We start from the raw sequence: 9,081 nt of genomic DNA on the forward strand, positions 1-9,081 counted from the left end.
TATTAATTCTTAATTATAATTATATAATTATAGTTAATTATTCGTACTAAATTAATCAGATGCTTCATCTCCAATCAGACTCTTCAGACTTTAAGTAAATAAATCTAAATATCGGCATGGAATAGCCCTCACTTTAAGCGGAAGGGGGACAAATGGACCCTTTCCACCTAATAACTAAGGTAAAGTCTGAAACTAAACTTTAACATTTTCAGTTCTGATCTTTCTCTTGGTTTGTGACTAATAAGTAGAAAACCACCAAAAGGCCAGTCACAGACTCCCAATGCTCGTGAAAAAAAGCAATTGTTGTCGGAGTTGGATTTATCATTCGGATCCTGATCTTCCGTAGGCAAGCCTAGTCTGTCTTACTTCCACCCGCGGCAGCTGGTCTGACTTTTTAAAGGTCTTGTGTGGATTATTGTGTCAAGCTAGTGGCATATTGTGAAACAAAGCCTCCATTTTGTCAGTCAGAGAACAAACAGAACCAGACTTGATGTGAGTGTAGAAAGGCATCTACCAGTGGGAACATGTCGATCAGGACAAATAGCTCCATAGCCCTCTTATTAACTTCCTCCTGCACAACACCCTATTTTTAATATGCACTAAAGTGTTCATTACTTTGATGCTAAATAACAGGGCTTATCAGACAGAGGCATTTTCTCAGTAGTCTGTGTATTACTTATGTGTGTAATATATACAGCAATAAAGATAAGGAAAGTAAAAGTGTTGTTTAAAATTAAGATTACATGTATAGCTTTTTTTTTTCTTGTTTGTTTTTGAATGTGACTCATACTGGAATAGCTGAGATCAACACATCGAGTTCTCGGTTGTTTGTGTTGGGAGACTGGCAGCACGGCAGCTGTGTACACTTTCCAGTCCATCCTCTTGTTACTGCTAGGTATTAATCAGACTGCCTTGTCAGAAGTCATTCGGGAACCTCCTGACTGAAATCTGTTAATGGTCATAGAAGCAATCTGACACATAAGATGAGGCAGAAGCAAGCTGGATAACTAATGTGCAAAGAGGCTGCCACACCTTCTTAGCCTTGGTGGCACTCTAGACATAACTACTGATGTGGTCCTCAGTAGAGAGAATAGTCTCATGAATACTAAGCAACTTACACATAGAAATAGTACACTACACATGTGGGATGAAGAACAGGTTGCTTTGCCTATATGTCTTGCTTACAGAGTGAGGTACTCAAACTGTGCAACCCCACCCAGGCCTCCAGTCACACACATTCCTTGATAGAGCTGTCAGGCCAACTGGAAGGGAGCCCAGCCTCTCCCTACAGTGACTAACTGCACAGAAATGTCCCTCTTTCTCTCTCACACTGAATCCCGCCCCATACCCTACTCAGTCGCTCACACCTCTGCAAGTCAGCCCTCTATATCCCCTAAAACTCGAGGTTGTGCGCTGATGAACAAGAGCCCTACATCCGTCCAAATACGTGAACGCAACGGCAAGGCAAAGCATGCCTTTTTAAAAAAACAAACAAACTGTGAACTTGTTTCACAGATGCAATGGTTATCATTTCACTTAAATCTTTCTCCCCACCTGGTTGACGCTGTGAAAATCTTTTAGATGTTTTGAATTTCATTTCTACCGGTTTTCCCCAACTCCTGCGGGCACATATCAGTTTTGCCATCATAATTTCCCCGTAAGTAGGTCACAATGTGATGGAAACATATGAAGAGAGTTGAAGTTATTCCACTCGTTTGATTGTCAAATCTAATCAATTTGGTGTGCAGAGAAGGGAAGCAGTGTGACAATGATTACATCTCACTGCTTAGTATATCAAGCAGTGATGCCGGGCAAAGATAAGATTTGATTATGAGCAAGTAGAAAAAGACCTCTGTGCAGCGAGGCAAAAAGAGGACAAGGAGAAGTGAGCAAATCAGTCTTGTTGTCAAAACAGAATGGGCTCCCTGTTTCCCCTTGCCGCGTTGGAGTTTGACGCAGCACGTAAAGCAAACACAAAGAGAGACACAGCAGGCCTCAGCCTCTGGTTATTCCCCAAAGAAGCAGATAGCCCATGGATGTATGACACACATAAAAGGAACGAGCATCAAACTAAATTGTTCCTTTCTCCTCTGAGTGTTCGCATACCCCTGAAGGAAACCACAAGTCCTGAATACGACCAAAGCCTGTCTGCTGACGCCAGCTCGGTCGGCTGCTGATTAAACCATTGGGACTTTGGCAGGAATCCGACAGCAAATGGAAAAACTGAGAAGTTCTTCTCCTTCTTTTATGAGATCACAAACAAGACCAACCACCTCCTAATGCAAACTGCAACTCTGCCTTCACCACCATTCTGATCAAACTCCATGACACATGGAAAACATTGACTTATATGTCTTAAAAGGGTAAAGGTATGAGACAGCTCATGGCTCCTTCTTAAAACTTTGTTCTGTGTCCCACCAGCAGACAACAAAGAGGGGAGGATCTCGCTTTGAATTTCCTCTCACCAAGGTTTCCAACTTTTTCCATATGTGCAAAGAGTTTTCAGGATGTTTTTCCCATCCTTTCTAAGAAAAGCATCAAAATCAGTTGTGCACACAAGACTGGGAATACCATACTCTGAAAGTCAATAAGTTCTTTTGTTGTACCCTCTCCCCCCTAAAAAAACAAAACAAAAAAAAAACTGGAATTGAAAAAACGAAGCTATGCCATCATTTTACAGAATTTCACTTTAGTTGTTCTTTTCTGAAATGAGAAGTGAGGCTGGGGCGAAGCCAACACACTGTTTCACAGCCGAGAACATTGAGCAACAATGAAAGCATAAATAATAAAAAAATCATAGACCCATTTCCTTAATGTGGAGGAAATGGGTCTATATATATATATATATATATATACATGTATGTATGTATGTGTATATATGATGCAACATTTTAACTTATTTTAAACACTGGTAAGAGGAGAATACATTTTAAAACAGAATCATACAGATATTGTAAAAAAAAAAAAAAATCTGCGTATGTCATGATGTGCTGTTTTTCAGCTTCAAGGCAGTTTGTCAAACTGTTTAATTTGCTACAGCTGATGTTTACAGTAAAAATAATCTGAAACCGTTTACAGTGGAGGGGACAAGGCGGATTGCAAATAAAGCTAGGTGGCAGCAGAATGTATATATTTATAGACTCATACATTCCTTAGCTACAGAATTTACATCATGACCGGAGCCAACAATATGCATTTGATATATAAAGCACAGAAGTGAGATTTGTTGGAGCATTTTAGACAGCGAGCCATACCAACCTTGACTATCATCCACCAGATAAGGAAAACCTAAACAACACCAAATGTTTTCCCAACGTTGCATTCCGGGCACAGATCCCTGAAATTCTGGGCCCCAACCCTTCCCTGCTAAAAGATTTGCTAACAGATGCAGCGTGTTACTCCTTGCATGGGGAAACATGACAGGTTTTAACAGTGAGGAGCAAGGTAAGATCGTACAGTGAAGCAACACTTGTACAAGATTTATTGTTCTGGGTGGTTCTGTGGAGCAGATGTTTGGATGAACGGCAATGTAAGCTATTAGCTTATTCACACCCATTTTGAATTCTATGCTCGCAAGAGTTCAGCCAAACGAAAAGCTACAATAAACAAATCTGAATTGAATCCACATGCATGGGTGGGACTTTTCTGGCGAGATCATCATAACTCTCAAAACACTATTTTTCAGCAGCAGAGCATGCAAGAGTAATGATAAAAGCTCCTCAGAGAGTTTTGAGTGCACGGTGAAACAATCCAAACCAGCGCTGGATGGGTTGAACAGGGAGTGGCTGCTGTGTGGATTGCCTGAAAAACTTTCTAAAAGCGTACTATACTCTTATGTGTGTTATTTGCAGCTGAAAGAGAACAAAACCTTAACAAGCCTCAAAAGTGGATTCTGCTGGAGCTTTGCACATCTAACGGAAAGCCAGTTTAGAGACAAATAACCTATAGTTTCTTCTTTCATCTTTTTCAGAACATTCACCGCCCTCTTGTATGGTCAACAAGCACTGTGTCTTCTTGCAGCCACCCACTTGACGAAATCTCAAGGAAACTGCAAAGGAAGTACGCTGAAGACCAGTTTCCTTTAATTTCACACTGAAGAGTATTAAAAACAGCACTGCTCTCATTCCTGCTGTCAATCAGCAGCACCCAAAGAGTGCGTGCAGCTGTATCTGATGTGGCGCGTAGACCAATATCTTGACATAAGTCAAGGTTTCCAGCAGTCATGAAACATGGCTCACTAAAAGACTTTTTTTTTTCCATGCAGATGTCACATTGAACCAACTCAGCAATAGAAAGGCAGACAACGCATGTGAAGGCAAACAGTACCCACCCAAGGCCACGACGAGGCCCTTTTTACTGACAAGCATTTCAGCGTGTAACAGCTGATATCAAAACATATTACGACCTGATAAGCGAATTATTATGTTAATTTAAAGTTCACACCTTCACAGTTATTTCCTAGCCAATCTAATAATTTTTTTTTTATTTAATTAAAAGGAGTACCCTTACTCAACGCAACGCCCATAAATACCTTTTAGCTCAATGTGACAATTTAGCTCTATAAGCAGTGCATTTTACAATCAATCGGCTTGACAAGAGCAATTAAAAACACGCCAGACATATACTGCTGCGGGGCACTAAACGTTGGCTCGACGTACGTGATAGAAAACAGTGTACAGGGTGGTGCGAAAAGCAGCTCGGAGTTTTGGGTGTGGCAGGAGGGAGTTGCGGAGGACAGGCGACTTGTACATTGCCAAATCTAACTTCTAACTAAGGTTCAGCAAAGAATTACGTGTTACTTTTTCTGTCCCTTTTTTTTTTTCCACAACTCAAACGGTGTTTCGTTATAGGTGTGATTAAAACATTAAGTGGCACTACATGTTTTGAAGAGCACAAAATATAAACATAATAATGTTTGAAAACTTCTGTCAGTTTTTGGATTTCTGAGAGAGAGAGAGAGAGAGAGAGAGAGAGAGAGAAAAGAAAAAAGAAACGTTTTCCCCTCATTCTTCCAACGTGCTAAGCCTTTGCTCCCCCTTTCTATGCCTCAAACCTGGTTTCAATTAGCTTGTCTTTCCAAACCACTACATTCCATAACTCCCCTCCTCACCCCAGAACCGCCCATCCCCCCCTCACCAACACGCTTACTGACTCTTTCCCTGTCTTCCTACCATCTTTTCCCCACACACACCCTGGCATGGAGCCCAGGTTAAGTAACCCAACGTACGGGGAAAATAAGGAGAAATCGTCCTCTGTCCAAGACTTACAAACGACTAAGTCATAAAAGATGTACATGCGTCACGGCTGCAGGGGTTTAACGTTTCTATCGTAGGAAATAAAGTACATATTTGGTCAAGAAATAAAAATAAAAAAAACTCTACACAGATGTTCAACATTTCATAACAAACATTTTGAACTGTGAAAGCTTACATAAAACACCAACAGAGAAAAGTTAACAACATTCAACATGCGCCCTTCACTGTCCAGTCAGGATGTTTAAAGAGTTCGACTGTGACAACTGTCTATGGTGTGTATGGGTTCCTTTTTTTTTCCTGGCTGTAAAAGGGTGTGCCTGTCTGAGGAGACAGCAAAGCAAGAAGGGAGGGAAGAAAAAAAAGAAGCAGGAGAAGGGAGGTGAAGGAGAGAGATCCACACCCAAACTTGTTGCTGCAGGCTCTAACAGTGAAGTACCTTCACTTGCTATCTAACAAAAGGTGAAGTATAGATGGGAGAAAGGCATCAACCATAACATCAACACAACATGACTCCCGCCATCTAGCCGCTGCCACGTCATTCCATCCACAAATTGCTCTTTAGAGGTTCTCTTTCCAAATCAGGATGCAGAATAGTGTGAATGCAAAGAGGCATCAAATTATCAAACCGCTACAGAAAAACTGTGATTGTGTAAAACCCCTATTTTTATTCCTCAAGTCACTTAAATCACTTTTGGAAAAGTTTCTTAAACACTTTCATGCCTGTTCGACTTCTTCTGTTAGGGGAAAATAAAGTGCGCCACTGCAGTTAAACCCTCAGCATTCATGTGGCTGTGGGTACACACCCACTTCTCATGCCATGCTTTGCTTTAAATGAGGTTTTGAATGTGCAATGAGATCCATACAGATTGTCCCTTTACAGAAATATACTGAACAAAAGCATAATACTCTAAACTTCCCAGAACTTTCTATTGGAAAAAAAAAAACCAACTTTTTTTTTTTCTTTTGGAAGAAGCACGCAACATCAGAGCACATGTAATAAAGCAGGACACTGTCATTGTAAACTTACAAACAGACATAACAAGTGCCCCATAATGGTACAATAAAGGAATGCAAACTGATAACACTGACGCTTTTGTGACTGTGCTGTCGAAACTGACTGAACACCTAAATCTTGATGGGCAGATAAGCGTGAAACAAAGAGCAGTTTGTCAAATTTCAACAGTCAAAAAGCAAACATTAACTTTACTGTAAAACAGAAAAAAAGAGAGAAAAAGTTCATCTTTACCTGTGCGCAATCGCTGCGCCAAAGAAGCCTCACACCCGCATGAGCATCCTTGAAAAACGTGTCTTCTCCCCTTCACCCCAGCATAAACAGAGCACTTTTCACACTGTCACAAGTTTGCAGTCTGTCAGAAGTCTGTCTCTGTTTTCCTATTTCTCGACCACTTAGGCTTCCAGGGCGTTTTCTGCCCCCTCCTCTTTCCCTCCCTCCCTTCTCTGAGTTGATTTAAGCCTCTTGTTTTTTTGTTTTTTTGTTTTCTCTCTCTCTCTCTCTTCTGTGTGGCTCCTACTCTGGACTAAGCCGAGTGGTTGGACCAGGAGCTGGGAAGGGCTCCTGGTTTGCAGAGGGAGGAGAATACAAGGGAGGAGACCTGTTGGAGGGAGTGGTCCTTTCCACTGGGACCACCTACTGTTCCACATTGATGGCTGCAGAGACGTATAACAAAAAGACTGAGTTCTGGCTCAGGGGAGAAAAGGTGAATGACAGTATGGAAACTGGGCAAACAACAGTTTTGAAACGGCTCTCAAACACATTCGTGTACATTTTCATTGCCATCAGTGTAAAACGTGATGCTCATGTGTGTAGTCTCATGCTGACACAGTTTAACACATCACAATGTGCGATCATATGACAGACAACAGCACAACCCTGCTATAACAGCACTGAAATCACTGTACACAAACTAATACAAACTTATCATTAACCGAGTGACTCATAAATGAAAAGTCTTCCTGTACTCAAAAGCACAACTATTTGTTTACTTAAAAGTTTTTAACTGGCGCAGTGCCACCCAGGATGACGGAGTTGCAAAAACTCAACTACTTTTATTTCAGTTAGAGCTGTTTGAATCGTAAATAAACTATAATAAGTGCAGGTTTTACATTCTTTTATGCAGAGGTTCTCTAGCATAAATTGCCCTTTGTAACGGTAGTTAATGTGCCAAAAAGTCTCATAACTGTGGCATGGCTCTGTAATAGTCAGAGTGAAATACACTGTCAAACATTTTAATGAGGTAGGCGCTCCTCCTCTCCCAGCCTACTGTCATTTGAAATAAGCTTAAAGCTCCTTAAAAGCACAGTTTTGCTTCAAGCTCTTATGCAAGAGCAGCCAAAGAAAATAACACCAATGTTAAATTAAACACTTGGAAATTGGTCAAAGCTGCACAGTTTTCCATGAGTAGGAAAAATAAAGGAAGGCATTATACGACATTAACAGAGTTGCTGCTCAATGACAACCTCAGCAGAAAAATCTGCCTGGAGTTATATGAGGGTATTTGGACCAGCAGCTGGAGTACATATTAAAATATCTGGTTAAAGGAGTTCAGTAACTAAAACAAAGTAACCCAACCTTTCCTTCTGATGTTCCCAGTGGCCACGCCATATGAACTTAAGTGCCCTTTTTTTCTATCACCACCCGTTGTGTTGCTTTCATTTAAGCTGGTGTCAGAGACATCATATTATAATACCTAGATTTTTAACTCACTGGAGCTTTCAGAAATTGCAGCTTCTTCCATATTTTGTTAGGTATCCTTATTAGGATATTTTATTGATTTTTTTTTTCTTTTTTCAGTTTTTCATTAATAAAAACCTGAAAAATAAACTATTAATCCCACTCTTTGGACATTTCCACCTCTTATCAAGGACAAATTATTACTTACATTTTTAGTCTCACAATAAATATAGACCCATTTTTTGATTTTGGGAGCAAAGTTATCTGCTGGTGTCGGTCAGTTGTGTTGTATCAAATCCAGGACTTGGGCCCTTTTCACGCTGCCCACAATATTATTACCTGTTTTCATGACCAAGGAATCACATTTTTGCTCAGTTTACCAGCAAACGCATCTGACTTGGAATCCATGAAGTACAGTCAACTCCCTCCTATTTGTGGATTTTTCCCTGGAACTTGGCTCCAAATTATTCACTGAAAAATCCATAAATTCTTTGTAAAGAATAACTAAAATATTGAATGAAGCTCGGGTGACCTGAGATATTGAGTTGCAACTGACATGTTATTGGCAGCCAATCCAATGATTGACTGTAGATATCACAAAATGCCTTGAAACACACAAATTAAACAATTTTATCGACAGCCCACAGTACTTGAAGGCTTCCATTAAATGAAATAAAGTGACATCAGAGTTAAAGAACCCATTTTTCATGTCCCTCAAAGATGCTTCACAACCTGGACTTAACCCCTCAGCAAAGCCACAGGCATGGGCTCCACGTTGCAGGGATGCAGTAATTCTGCTTGGGAGACTCACAGATTGAGGAAGCAGCAATTAGAAGGTTTTTATTTGAAAGCGCTTCAGCGCTCGGATCCCAGTAGAAGACGTGTATGCTGAGAATTGTCATCAGCTTGAATGGACAGTCTAGGATGGGGATTAGGGTATTTTTTCCTCCCTGGGGAGGACACTGGTGGTGGAGTGGAGACCGGAAAGAAGGGGAGCCTGAAGAAGCCTGGGAGGGTGGAGGCGGATTGAAGCTCGGCTGGGAAGCAGGTTGATCCATGGATGACGAGCCTTATAGAGGGATTCTTGATCTACCATTGGCTGAGGCGGAGAGAGGACCTGGTGCTGGTGGTAGC

At 41.0% G+C, this 9,081-nt stretch overlaps 1 protein-coding gene across 4 annotated transcripts in view; it reads right to left on the minus strand.

The window, feature by feature from the left end:
• Window positions 1–6,819, minus strand: part of ahnak (AHNAK nucleoprotein) — a 34,357-nt gene extending 27,538 nt beyond the window's left edge. For all 4 annotated transcript variants that reach the window (XM_088009512.1, XM_088009514.1, XM_088009513.1 and 1 more), the window contains exon 1: window positions 6,502–6,819. The gene's annotated coding sequence lies outside the window, so the exon portion shown is untranslated. The remainder of the gene's footprint in view (window positions 1–6,501) is intronic.
• Between the last annotated feature and the right edge of the window lie 2,262 nt (window positions 6,820–9,081).

The sequence above is a fragment of the Poecilia mexicana genome, unplaced genomic scaffold (genome assembly GCF_051168715.1).
Source record: "Poecilia mexicana isolate PSO_F unplaced genomic scaffold, ASM5116871v1 scaffold_10, whole genome shotgun sequence".
In the NCBI taxonomy this organism is placed as follows: Eukaryota; Metazoa; Chordata; class Actinopteri; order Cyprinodontiformes; family Poeciliidae; genus Poecilia; species Poecilia mexicana.